This window comes from Balaenoptera physalus (genome assembly GCF_965194825.1).
Source record: "Balaenoptera physalus genome assembly, chromosome: 1".
Classification (NCBI taxonomy): Eukaryota; Metazoa; Chordata; class Mammalia; order Artiodactyla; family Balaenopteridae; genus Balaenoptera; species Balaenoptera physalus.
In genome coordinates this window covers 157,886,262-157,898,676 of record NC_138882.1, presented here as the reverse complement: position 1 = coordinate 157,898,676, position 12,415 = coordinate 157,886,262, and the positions used below count along the sequence as shown (strand labels likewise).

At 50.9% G+C, this 12,415-nt stretch overlaps 1 long non-coding RNA gene and 1 pseudogene across 3 annotated transcripts in view; both read left to right on the top strand.

The window, feature by feature from the left end:
• Positions 1-3,254: 3,254 nt before the first annotated feature.
• Positions 3,255-7,513, top strand: LOC309657413. 2 transcript variants are annotated; one of them, XR_014261797.1, is made up of 2 exons: positions 3,255-3,394; positions 5,674-7,513. It is a non-coding gene; the product is annotated as an uncharacterized lncRNA (long non-coding RNA). The 2 variants fall into 2 exon arrangements; XR_014261798.1 differs by lacking the exon at positions 3,255-3,394 and adding an exon at positions 3,406-3,993.
• A 4,396-nt stretch (positions 7,514-11,909) lies between these two features.
• Positions 11,910-12,415, top strand: part of LOC309657537 (fatty-acid amide hydrolase 1-like) — a 47,503-nt pseudogene continuing 46,997 nt past the window's right edge. The window contains exon 1 of the transcript XR_014268806.1: positions 11,910-11,993. The product of XR_014268806.1 is annotated as a fatty-acid amide hydrolase 1-like (transcript). The remainder of the gene's footprint in view (positions 11,994-12,415) is intronic.

Genomic DNA, 12,415 nt, shown 5'->3' with positions numbered 1-12,415 from the left:
TCTCATTGGAAAAAGTAGGCATTATTACTTCCATTTTATAGATGAGGGAACTGAAGTTCAGAAAGGGTTGCTGATTTGTCCAAGGACAAAGACTTGAACAGAGAAGAGTTGAATCCACATGCCCGACTCCAAACTTAGTGTACTTTCCTTGTCTGCGCAATCATCCCTAGAATAGGCAGTAAACACCCTCTGGGTGCCAGGTTCTGTGCTAAGTGACCACAACACTGGAGACAGAAGCCACGTCCAGGCACTGTGCTCCTCTGCTGGTGTCTGTTTACAGAAGGGTTGTGATATTGGAGTTTAGGACATACAGAGAACCTGCCACTTGTCCCTAAAAGGCACCATCTTTTAGGGTCATCCCAGAGCTCCAGCTTGTTGAGAGCCTTTGGGATCCTGGCTCTGTTGCCCACTCTTTCTGCTCTGCCTCCTAGCTTTGTCCATCCACAAATCTGAGCACTGGACCTCTCCAACCTCATCCAAGTCGCCAATAAACAATCAGATCAGAGCCATGGAAAGAGCCGTGGGGTGTGTCACCCCAGACCACCTGCTCAGACAACCTGGGCATAAGAGATTACCACATAATTAAGTCTCATCAAGTCCTGAGCGTCCCAGCCAGCCTTGGCGAGACCTCCCAGGTTTCCTACACATAGATTGGGAGTGGCGGCCCTGTGCACCTGAGGCAGATGAAGTCACCTGGGGTCAGGGCTGTGTGGGGTCTGCCCTTGCATGTCCGGCACCCAGCACGGCGCCTGGTACTCAGTGGGTACCCAGTGAAGGCTTGTTGAATGGAGGAGTGGGTGACTTGTTATTAGTGAACCCTTTTGGCCCCACCTGTTACTTCCTTCTCTCATCCTAAACAGGAATGTCCTGGTCAGCCCCTGTCCTCAGCCCTTTTCACATTTATCTTTCTACTGCTGTGACCTTGATTTGTGCCCATAAGGACAAATAGCTCCCAGTATATATTCAACCTGTGACTTTCTCCTCGTCTGCAAGTCTTCATCCATCCAGTTCCTCATCTCTATACCCCCTTCATCTCCATCCATCCAATAAACGTATTGAACTCCTCCCACAGGAATTACTTCAGGGTAACCAATCAGAAATAGTCCCTGCCTGAATGGAGCTTTCATTCTTCTAGCAAACAGACACCAAGTGCACAATCACATAAAAACACTTGTTAGAAGTGCAGTAAAGCAGAAGCACTACTTTATTTTATCAGAGTAAACTAAGTGGTACCTGGTTCATCCTGGGGGTGTGTGTGTGTGTGTGTGTGTGCGTCAGGGAATGCTTCCGGAAGGAAGTGACATTTAAGCCAAGAGCTGCACTGTCACAAAAGCCAAGGAGTGAGTGTATTTCAAGAAGGGTGGAGGCAATGGCTTCACATGCTGCTGAATTAACTTCAGGGAGATTGTTGAGATGATTTGGCATAAACCAGACTGGACTGGGTGGAGGAGTGAGTGAAAGATGAGGAAGTAAAGGCAGCAAGTGTAGATAACTTGAGAAACTTGGCTGGGAGTGGAGGAAAGATGTCAGGGTGGTAGCTATGAAGGATGTAGATCTGAGAGAATCTTTGAAAAAATTTTAAATTATTTTTTTAAGATGGGAGAGACTTAAGCGTGTTAAATGCTGCTATAAAGGAGCCATAGAGGTAATAGAGGAGCTACATCGAGATAAAGGCGGGAAGGGAGGGTTCGACCCATCTATCATTCCTCCACTTAAGAAATATTACTGAGCAGCTGTCGTGTGCCAGGCACTTTGAAAAAGGCTGACAAGGTACTTACTTTTATGGAACTTATTTTTTTTAGGGAGGAAGGCAAGAAATAAGTAAATAAGATAATTTCAGCGAATGGTAAGTGTGATAAGGAGATAAAATGGGGTGATGTAATGGAGGGGTGCAATCAGGAAAGGGTGATGTAACAAGGCCCCAGGTGCTGCAGGGGTGCTACAGCTGCCAGGTGGCCTGGGGGAGCTGAGCCGTCAGGGGAGGCCAGGGTTCAGTGAGGGGGGTGGGTTTGGACAAGGGAATGGTGGGGGAAGAGGAGGAAGGATGCGGGGAGTTTGCTGATGAGGAGGGCTAGTTCCAGAGGCCCCTGGGAGACGGTGAAGAGTGTTAGAGGGTGGATGACCTTGGGGTTACCCTGTAGGTCATGACTCCACATCCGGCCCTGGGTGACCCTGGGTGCTCAGACTCAACATTACGAACCACAAACCCATCTCCTTCCCACCAAATCTGCTTCTGACTTTCCAGTCTTGAGGGTGCGGCCACCATTCTCCTGTTCACCGGTGACTGGCAGCCTGAGATGTGACAGACTGCTCCCCTCTCCTCCTCTGATACAGAGGACTGGGCCCAAACAGACAAGAGTGGAAGGGCTCCCAAATCAAGTCCCTCCTGCTCTACTGCTGCACGTCTTCCCCGTCTTTCCTGCCCCTCGTCCAGGAGGTTACCTCCATCCCCTCACCTCACCCCCACCCCACAGATTCCTTCTCTGCATGCTCTCCCTGCTGGTAGGGAGCTCCTAGTCCAATGAGGAAACGGGACATGAGTCTGGAAGGGACAACCAGTAGACTGGGGAGGCTGGAATTCCAGGGGCAGCAGTGTGGCCTTGCTTTGGGAATCAGGAATGAAAGTCTAGCTGGGCTGGCGGGGGCAGGGGTGAGGGCTATGCCTGCCTGCCTCAGTCCTCACTTCCTTACAGCATGTCCCCCGGGACGGATGCCTTCTGAGCTCTGCCTGCCCCCCAAGTGTCCCTTCCTTTCTTCTCTGCCTGAGCCCCAGACACCCGCAGAGTGAGCTGCTAACTCTGGGCGGCCGTGGGCTGTTCAGTCCTTCTCCCTGTGACCTATGAGCCATGTTAAGGGAGTTGGCGATTATCCTTCAAGCCACAGGCAACCCCATCCAGAACTGGTGCGGGTCAGATTAGGGTGCTGGTGGGGTGTCTGATGGGTGGGATGGGGGAGGAGGACGTGAAGGGGGTGTGATCAGAGCCTGGTCACCTGCCCACCTGCAGTCTTGGGCTCCTCTTCAGGCTAGTTTCTGCCAAAGCCCCTTCTTCTGCATGGCCTGAGGAACAGGGGACTTTGTCCAGATAGGGGATAAGTCCAGATGGGAGTAAGAACTGGCTGGGAGGAGGTTGGGTTCTGTCAACACCTGGGATCGTGGCTCCTGCCTCTTTGGAGAACAGGCGTGGGAGTGTGCTCTGGCTGCATAGCTGACAAATAAGAAGGCAGCGCTCTTGAGGAAGCAGATGGTGCATCCGCACGACGCCTGTGGCGGCTTGGCTGTCATACTCGCTGGTGGTGCAGCAGGCTCCAGCCCTGAGCAAGATTCCAGGGCGCAGAGTGCAGAGAGGGGGCGCTGCAGCAGATGGCAGCCCTGGCACAACGTCTCCGGCAGCAGGTGAGCGGACATTGACCCCTGAGGCCCCCAGCCCTCAGTCCCAGTAGTGGGTCCCACGTCAGGACAGGGCCCCTCCTGTTGCCCCATCTCCTTCAGAAGACAGGGAGCAGCACCCCCCTCAGCTCCCCACCCTGGCTCCTTGTGTCCCTGTCAGTTCCTCCTCCATCTGTGTCCTTTGAGCCCCTTGAGGTTGGGGGCGGGGTATTTTCTCTTTCTCCCAGTGCCCAGCACAGGGCTCAGCAGCATTGTGGGTGTTTACCTGGGCTCTTTGTTGAAATAAAATAAACTGATGGAGGTGATTGGAGGTAGGAGGCCAGGGCCCTTTCAGCCCCTGAGCACCCCCAGACCCCACTGGGACAGGACCGTGGTCTACACATTCTGCCTCTCACCACCCCCACCCCCTGCCAGCACGGGGCTCTGCAAATGTTTGCTGAGCACATGACAGGTGCAAAGCACATGGGGTCACTGGAGATGGGATCCTCCCAGGAAGCTATGTTTCTTAAAAGGGGGCTTGGACAGCTTGGCTGGGGATAGTGCAAGGCACTGAGGCGAGTCACTGTGGCTGGGCTGGGCCTCGCAGTGAAGCGGTTGAGCTGTGGGTAAGTCAGCAAAGCCTTCCCAGAGCGGCAGAGGGAGCGGGAGAAGGAGAGGCATGGAGACAACTTTGCACCATGCCTGCGGTTTGCCATGTGGCCTGCAGGATGTGACAGTCCCTCTCTGGGCCTTGGGCTCCCCAACTGCCCCAGGAGGGGTGGGCTGGTGATGTCTTGGGTGATAGTGGCGGCCTCCCTCTGGGAGCCCTGGGAGCGGGGGTTGGGGTAGTGCCTGAGGTGCTGTCCCCGTGCTCTGGAGTTCCTGAGTGTCCTCTGCTGTCCCCTGGACGGTGATTGATGGCCCAGGCAGCTTCTCTGCCCGAGCTGCTGCAGTTCCTGAGAATGTGTATTAATATTAATTGGGGCTAATTAGTTGGATAAATCAATCTGCCCCAAGAGAGCAGCTGCCCCTCCCTGGTTGATGAGGAGGAAATCTGGGCTAATGGGGTTGCTGTGGCGAATCTGTGTGATGGAGAAGATTCCTGTGTGCGTGGGGAGGCCGCATCTGTGTGCAGTGGTGGGTTTAGGTTCCTTTACTGCAAACACCAGGGTCTGCTTGTGTGTGCCTCCTACTGGCGTTTTATTGTGTGCTGGATGGGTGTGTGTCTGGCTGTACGCTGCTTGGGTTTGGTTACGGGCCTTGGTGTATGTGCCTGGCTGGGTGTGTACGTGTTACTAACTGGCATGTACTCATCTAGGTATGTACGTCTGGCTTGGGTCTGCATGTCTGGCTGAGTGTGTGCACATGGGGTCGTGTGTCTGATGTGTGAGGAAGTCTGAGTCTGAGTGTGTCTGGGCATCTGGTTGGTGTATGTGTGGGTGTCTGGGATAGGTAGTTATTGGCTGAGTACCTGGAGGGGCTTGTCTGATTGGCTGGAGGAGTGTAAAGGGTTTGGGGTGAGGTTACCCACGGTGTCTCCAGCCTTCCCTCAAGGCCTCTTGGCTCTCAGCACCTTATTCTCTTCCCAACATAGCTACACATGTCTGTCCTGGGCACCTTCCCAATCAGGTCACTCCTCTGCCAGGGTTACCCTCAAGGCCTCAGATGGCCAGCTTTCTGACCCAGGCAGGTGGGAGGCTGAAACACAGGTCAAACCCTCACAGGATTCAAACAAATCCAGTTCATTTCCATTTAGGAAAATTTCACAAAGGATTCCCCTGGGTCTTGCCTCTGCTGGACCCTGGGGGCAGATTCATTATACAGATGCTGAATACAGAAACAGAGCTGTGCAGACCACGAGGGGAGGCAGCTCAGCTGAGGGTGGAGAAGGCCAGATGCCCAGGGAGCTGTGGGGCTCAGCAGGAGGGGTGATCTCTTCTGTCTGGAGAGGGCTGGTGGGGAAGGCTTCACAGAGAGGTGGTGTTGGAACTAAGCCTTGCAGGGCGTGTAGGAGTTTTCCAAAAGGAGGAAGGAACAGGAAAGGCAGTACCAGAGAGAGAAAAGCCTGCGATAAGGCAGTGTTTCTATAGAATACTTAGAAAATAATATTTGTAGGGTCCACTGGCTGAAGGCTGCTGCCTAGGAGGCTCTGGTCACCTCAGGTGGAAACTGGCCACCCTGAGGGTTGAGGGGTTTTATGACATTAAACATATTTAACAACCACTTTGGAAATATGAATAATAAATCAATCTACTAAAAACTTCAAAATATATTTTCTTTGATTTTCAAACGACACGTGGAGGCAGGACGAGCTGAGCGTGGAGAAGGCCAGATGTCCCTGGACCTGTGGGGCTCGGCAGGACGGGATGATTTCTTCTACACTGTTGGGCGGGCCAAAAAGTGCCTTCAGTTTTTTAAGTAAAAATAAAAGCCACATTTTTCATTTTCACCAGGAACTTTATTGAACGACGTATTCACCCTTTTGTTCCACTACCTTCTGCCATTTTTCAGGCAACTTCATAATTCCATCTTCCCAAAACTTTTTATCTTTTTGAGCAAAGAACTGTTCCAGGTGCCTTTTACAGTCTTCCAGGGAATTGAAATTTTTTCCACTAAGAGAATTTTGTGAAGACCAAAATAAATGGAAATACAAAGGTGCAATGTCTGGTGAATACAGCGGATGAATCAGAACTTCCCAGACAAGCTGTAACAGTTTTTGCCTGGTCATCAAAGAAACATGCGGTCTTGGGCTTCCCTGGTGGCGCAGTGGTTAAGAATCCGCCGGCCAGTGCAGGGGACACGGGTTTGAGCCCTGGTCTGGGAAGATCCCACGTTGCCTTGGAGCAACTAAGCCTGAACGCCACAACTACTGAGCCTGCGCTCTAGAACCCTCGAGCCACAACTACTGAAGCCCGCGCACCTAGAGCCTGTGCTCCACAACAAGAGAAGCCACCGCAATGAGAAGCCCGCACACTGCAACGAAGAGTAGCCCCCACTCGCCGCAACTAGAGAAAGCCCGTGCGCAGCAACGAAGAGCCAATGCAGCCAAAAATAAAAAATAAATTAAAAAAAAAAAAAAAAGAAACATGCAGTCTTGCATTATCCTGATGGAAGATTATGTGTTTTCTGTTGACTAATTCTGGATGCTTTTCGTCGAGTGCCGCTTTCAGTTGGTCTAATTGGGAGCAGTACTTGTTGGAATGAATCGTTTTGTTTTCCGAAAGGAGCTCACAATAGAGGACACCCTTCCAATCCCACCATATACACAACATCACCTTCTTTGGTTGAAGACTGGCCTTTGATGTGGTTGGTGATGGTTCATTTTGCTTGCCCCATGATCTCTTCTGTTCCACATTATTGTACAGTATACACTTTTCATTGCCCGTCACAATTCGTTGTTTTTTTTTTTAATAAATTTATTTATTTATTTATTTATTTATGGCTGTGTTGGGTCTTCATTGCTGAGCGCGGGCTTTCTCTAGTTGTGGTGAGTGGAGTCTTCTCATTGTCGTGGCTTCTCTTGTTGCAGGCTTCAGTAGTTGTGGCACATGGGCTCAGTAGTCGTGGCTTGCGGGCTCTAGAGCTCAGGCTCAGTAGTTGTGGCACACGGGTTTGGTTGCTCTGCGGCATGTGGGATCGTCCCCGGGCCAGGGATCGAACCCGTGTCCCTTGCATTGGCAGGCAGATTCTTAACCACTGTGCCACCAGGGAAGCCCCCACAATTCGTTTTAAAAACGGAACATTTTCATTACGTTTCAGTAGAGACTCACATGTGGAAATATGGTCAAGAAAGGTTTTTTCGTTTAACTTATGTCAACCCAAACGTCAAAGCAATGAAATAACCAAACTGGTGCAAATGATTTTCAACGCTTAATTTGGATATTTTGAGTATGTCAGCTATCTCTCACGTGGTATAGCGTTGATTGTTCTCAATTATTGTTTTGATTTGATCGCTATCAACTTCAACTGGTCTACCCGACCGTGGAGCATCGTCCAGCGAGGAATCTCCAGTACTAGACTTCGCAAACCACTTTTGACACGTTCGATCAGTCACAGCACCTTCTCCATACACTGCACAAATCTTTTTGTGTGTTTCAGTTGCATTTTTATCTTTCTTGAAATAATAAAACACAATATTGCCGAAAATGTTGCTTTTTTCTTCCATCTTCAATATTAAAATGGCTACACAAAAATTCACCAATTTTGATAAGTCTTTTTTTTAAATGCAGGATGATATGACAGCTGTCACATACAATCTAACAAAATTGTTTCAAATGAAGTTAAAGGCAACTAAGTGCTACTAGAGCCATCTTACGGAAAAAAGCGAACGAACATTTTGGCCCACCCAGTCTATACTAAAATGGCTTAAAAGCAATATAAGTTGAGGCTCAATTCTTTCATCAGATTATTCTAATAATTTCCAAATAATCTGTTGATTTTTAGAAAATTTGTGGGGATTGTCTGATGTGGCTATCATCTTTTGAAGATGTCCCTATCTTTCAAAGCTCTCTCAATAAACTGAGTCATTAGGTGACTTGCAGTCTCATTAAGTAGAGACTTTCTCTCAACACCAATGCATCCATTCTTGGGCTGAGTCTTGCTCAGCTTCTGCTGAAGCAGTAGCAGTGACACTCACAATTCCTAGGTCTTCTAATGCCCTCCAAGATTTTATATAGTCAAGCGTCTCTGTTGTCAACTAAGTCATAAAACTGTTATTAGAATGTCATATAAATTACATCGAACCTGATCTTACAGGCCTCGGGAGAACCTGTGTAACATGGCGGTTAAGAGTGTGGTAGTTAAGAGAGTGCTGGGCTGCCTGTGTTCAAATCCTGACTCTGATGCTTACATTTAAAATAATTTCCCTGTGCCTTAACCTCCTCATCTCTACAATGGGGTGATGATTATAATTATAGTACACAAGTAAGTGAATAAATGTTTACAGTGGGTATAGAGCAAACACTATCTAAGTGACAGTTCTCATTTTAGCAATAAAACTAATGTTGTTTTTGCTGAGTGGGCTTTTAGTGAGTTTCAGTGAATTTATTCTAGTAGATTTGTTCCATTCATCAGGTTGGTGAAAAGCTTCCTCGGGCCCTTGAAAGCCCCCCACCCCAGCACTGGCAAAGGAGCAGTCCCAGCAGAGGCCTGCAGGGCCCCCATTTGTGTCTCCTGGCCTGCTCTCCCCACCTCTCCCCAGATTCCCGAGAGGCTGCCATTTTCTCCAGTGGCCACGCAAGGACAGCTGCAGGGGAACGCTAGCCTCAGGGGTCCAGATGGACGCCGGGCACTTGCCCGCAGGGTGCCACCAGGGGTGCAACCTCTCCAGGTAGCTATGTGGGAATCGGGGTTGGCATTCAGTCTTGGTGGAGTGCCCGTGGACCGGCGGGTGCTGGGTGGTCCCTGGTGGGGCTGGTGGGGCTCCTCAGGACTGGGGAGAGAAGGGCAAGGGATGAGCACAGGCTGGCCCTCCGTGGCCCCCGAGGGAGTCAGAGGCTGTGCCTAGAGGAGCCCTTTACTTGCTGGGCTGCGAAGAGAGGATGCAATCCCAGGGGAGTGCTCAGGGCAGTGGCTCTTTGCTAAGTGACTCAGCAGGATTTCAATATTTTTAGGCACGGAGGGTGCAGCTGTTGAGGTGCATTCTAGCCAAATGCTCGCCCTGTCCAGGATGATGCATATCCGGGCCCTCCTGAAAGTCCTTGTGTTACCGACTAGGGTTCTTGGCCTTCCCCAGTCAATAGAAATTGACTAGAGGCCAGACAAGAAATGCAGGCAAGGCTTTACTGGGGCCCCTGCTGCAGTGGGGGGAGCGAGAACAAACAACAGGCTCCCTTGCTTGCTCGCTCCCTGAAGGGGGGCAAGCTTGTTTCTTATATGGGGTGAGGGTAAGGGTGTGTCCCAGGGTCGGGCTGGAGTGGTGGCTTAGGTGTTTCGCCCACCCCTTAGGTGGTGTTGTGTGCAGGGGGCATGCGCAGCACCCTGCTTTTGCTCCCGACACCCTGTTTTTGCTCCAGGTTCTTCAAAAGTGGCAGTTGGGTTTTTGGTCTCTTTGTATCTTTTGGGTCCAGAATTTGCCCCAACTGTGCATGTATGCAGTCATTTTTAGTCCCATACAGTTTCTTTGTATTTTGTTGCTGGAGGAGAAGTGTGTCCAGGTGCAAGCACTGTGGCACAGCAGCAAAGGGGCCCACGTCCCAGCAAAGGGGCCCAGGTCCCAGCCTGTCTCACTTGTGGCAAAACAGGCTGGGGAGCTCTGAGCTGAGGCACGGAGATGGCAAAATGGCACGGTGAATAGAAGGATTGGGCAGCAGTATACGGGAGGGGAATAGGCAAGAAGAGGCTGGTGAGATGGGCCCACCGGGACCCAGGCAGAGAAAGGGCCTAGTGCAGTGCCTGGCACCCAGGAAGTGCTTCATCAGAAAAGCTCCCCTCCCAAGAGCCATCAGAGGGTAGCGGTGAAGCTACAGATGACTTGGGCTTAAGTGTCCCCACCTTTATGACCTGGGGCAAGAAAGTTAACCTCTGTGTCCCAGTTGCCTTCATTGGTGAAATGGAAATGATAATAAAAGCACCCATTTAGGGCTTCCCTGGTGGCGCAGTGGTTAAGAATCCGTCTGCCAATGCAGGGGATATGGGTTCGAGCCCTGGTCTGGGAAGATTCCACATGCCATGGAGCAACTAAGCCCGTGTGCCACAACTACTGAGCCTGCGCTCTAGAGCCTGTGAGCCACAACTACTGAGCCCGTGTGCCACAACTACTGAGCCCACGTGCCACAACTACTGAAGCCCGCGTTCCTAGAGCCAGTGCTCCGCAACAAGAGAAGCGGCCACAATGAGAAGCCCACGCACCGCAATGAAGAGTAGCCCCTGCTCGCTGCAACTAGAGAAAGCCCACGCGGCAACGAAGACCCAACGCAGCCAAAAATAAATAAATAAAATAAATAAATTTATTAAAAAAAAAAAAGCACCCATTTAAGGGTTTTGGTGAAGATTTAATGAAATGGGACAGGCAGAGTGCTTGACGTGTTCCTAGTGCAGTAAGTACTGGGTAACTGCGAATATTGGTGTATCTATGTGTGAACACGTTATATGTTTATGGTGAAAGCCTTATAAACCATCCTGAAGAGAATGGTGTTGCAACTTTATTCTGAGGGCAACTGGGACCTGTAGTCAGATTTGGGTTTTATAAGTTCTGGAAAGGATCACCCAGGCTGTAGTGAAGAGGCTGAACTGGAGGGGTAGAGTCTAGAGGCAGGGAGGCCAGTGAGGAGGCTGTAAGAAAACTGAGAGACAGAGAAGGTTCTAGGCAGGAAGGAGTCCGAGGAGTCAGAGGTGGGAGATTTGAAGGAGGCAGGACCACCTACTGGCATTGTGTGTGGATAAGAGAATGGTCACTGGGGCTGCACAGGCCGGTGTGAATCCAAGTCCTTGGGTAAACAGCTCTCTGAGCTTCAGTGTCTTCTGCTGTAAAATGAGAAAATAACATGACCTACCTCCTAGGGTTGTTGTGAGGAGTAATATGAACTATTATATGTAAAATGCTTGGAATGGGGCCTGGCACGTATGAAGTGTTGTAACACATCTATCTTACATGTGATTGTGTTAGCATTTATCAATCCATGGTCAGAACTTGGGTCTGTCAATATTATGACATAGTATGAGTGTGTTTCGTGTTTGGTAATTGCAATCATTGTTGCTTTTGTTGTGGTCATCCATTTACAATGCTTGGTGTCAGTTTATTTATCTCTTGTAAAAATAAAATACAGTGTGTGTGTGTGAGAAAAAAAAAGAACTTGGGTCTGAGGATCCAGGGTGATCTTGAGGTTCACTGCGTTGGTGACACAAGTATCATCAGTTGGGAATCTCATGAAGAAGAACAGGTTTGACAGAAAAATGATGAGTCCTGGATGACTGTGGGTCCGTGGGTGGGTAAATGGGTCTGAGGCCTGGTGGGAGGCGGGCCTCGACTGGAGAAATGGGGAGATCTGGGCGCTGTGGGGCCCATGTGGCCGCTGAGGTTGCCCAGGGAAGGTGGACAGGTAAGGAGAGAGGAGGGCCAGAGGAGACTGAGCAGGAATTGCTGGAGAACAGGGGAAAGTCAGGGGAGTTGAGGGCAGGGAGAGTTTCCAGAAGGAAGGTGTCTCAGAGTCAGAGGCTGCAGAGGAGAGTAAGATGAGGACTAGGAAGAATCCAAGAAGGCTTGGAGCCCCCAACCTCCCAAGAAAACCCCTTTGTCTCCCCCTGCTCCCCTCCAGGACCAAGAAAGCTCCACCCAACCCACACTCCAGCTTGCCAGCGTCAGGGTCTCAGCTGGGACCATGGAGGGCAAAGGGAGACAGCTTCGCCTTCTTGAGTGCCCGCTGTGTGCTAGGTCCTTGTCACCTCACCCTTGCCCCTGACCGGAGTCCTGAGGGCTGGTTCAGGCCCTCCCTCACACCCTGGAGGGCTGAGCTTAGAGCAGCTGAGGGGCTTGTCTGTGCTCACCTGCATGGCTGACCCCTGATTGACTTCTGCTCCTTTCCTCTCTGAGGAGACCTAGGCCATGGGAGGGGAGCTGACCAGTGCTGTGGTCAAGGCTGGCTCCCAGCTCTCCTGCCACTCACGCTGGATCTTGCCCTTCCCCAAGGTCAGACCAGCAGGGGTGGGAGGACTGGAGAAGAAGGAAAGGTGGGATGCCGGGCTGAGCCCTGAAGGCAAACCTCACAGAACTGAGCCTCACTTTCCGTAACCACTGTGTCCCAAGATGTGCCTGTAGAGTCACTCCCACTCCACTGGTGTCCCTGCTGGATAGCGGTACGAGGAGGGGGGCAGGCCTTCTCTGTGCCGGGCCCTGGGCTGGATTCTGCGGAGGCAGACGCAGAAGAGGACACCTGTGTCCCTGTAGGGCTTTCATGACAACCGGGAGACAGACCAGGAGACGTTTTTAATGCTAAGGATGAGCACAGGAACATGTGCTGAGCACACTGTGTCCACTGGAGTAAGTGGGCGTGATGTTGAGTGTGTGGGGGGCCCTGAGTGGAGCAGTATGACATCTGCCTGCCCCCCAAC